A 533-nucleotide genomic window follows, 5' to 3' on the forward strand; every position below is an offset into this window, starting at 1 on the left:
GATTAATGCAAACTCCTCCTTGATTTTGATGTGCCCAAAAGTACAAAACCAAGCCATGAAGAAAGCCTTTCTGTGCTTTTTAAGAAATATATGGGAGTTGCTATGTTTGAATTACATACTTGTGAGGTCAGGCAATACACTGATTGATCAGCTGGCAAAAAAATGAACGTGTCCTGTAATAATTTAGAATTTTTGCATTGGTATTTCAGTTTCAAATTTGATTGGATTAACAATGTGATGTTGATCACAGGAGTTTAGTGAAGTTAAGTAAAATAACTTCTCTTGGGGCAAAGTTTCAGTCCAAATCACAGTAAAATCTGAACCTAATGTAAATAGTCACTGATCTGCACAGTTGTTACTTACTTGGTGCCAGTGAAGTATTCAGCAGATGACAGAATGTTGGTTCTGAAGCAGCTCTGAGAAGTGCTTTCCCACCAGCTGAGACACCTGACAGCTTGCTCCACGTTGGTAAAGCAGAAGCTTCATTCTTTTTTAATTCTTTTTTTTTCACTTTATTACAATAGATCATGAAC

The sequence above is a fragment of the Corvus hawaiiensis genome, chromosome 8, assembly GCF_020740725.1.
Source record: "Corvus hawaiiensis isolate bCorHaw1 chromosome 8, bCorHaw1.pri.cur, whole genome shotgun sequence".
In the NCBI taxonomy this organism is placed as follows: Eukaryota; Metazoa; Chordata; class Aves; order Passeriformes; family Corvidae; genus Corvus; species Corvus hawaiiensis.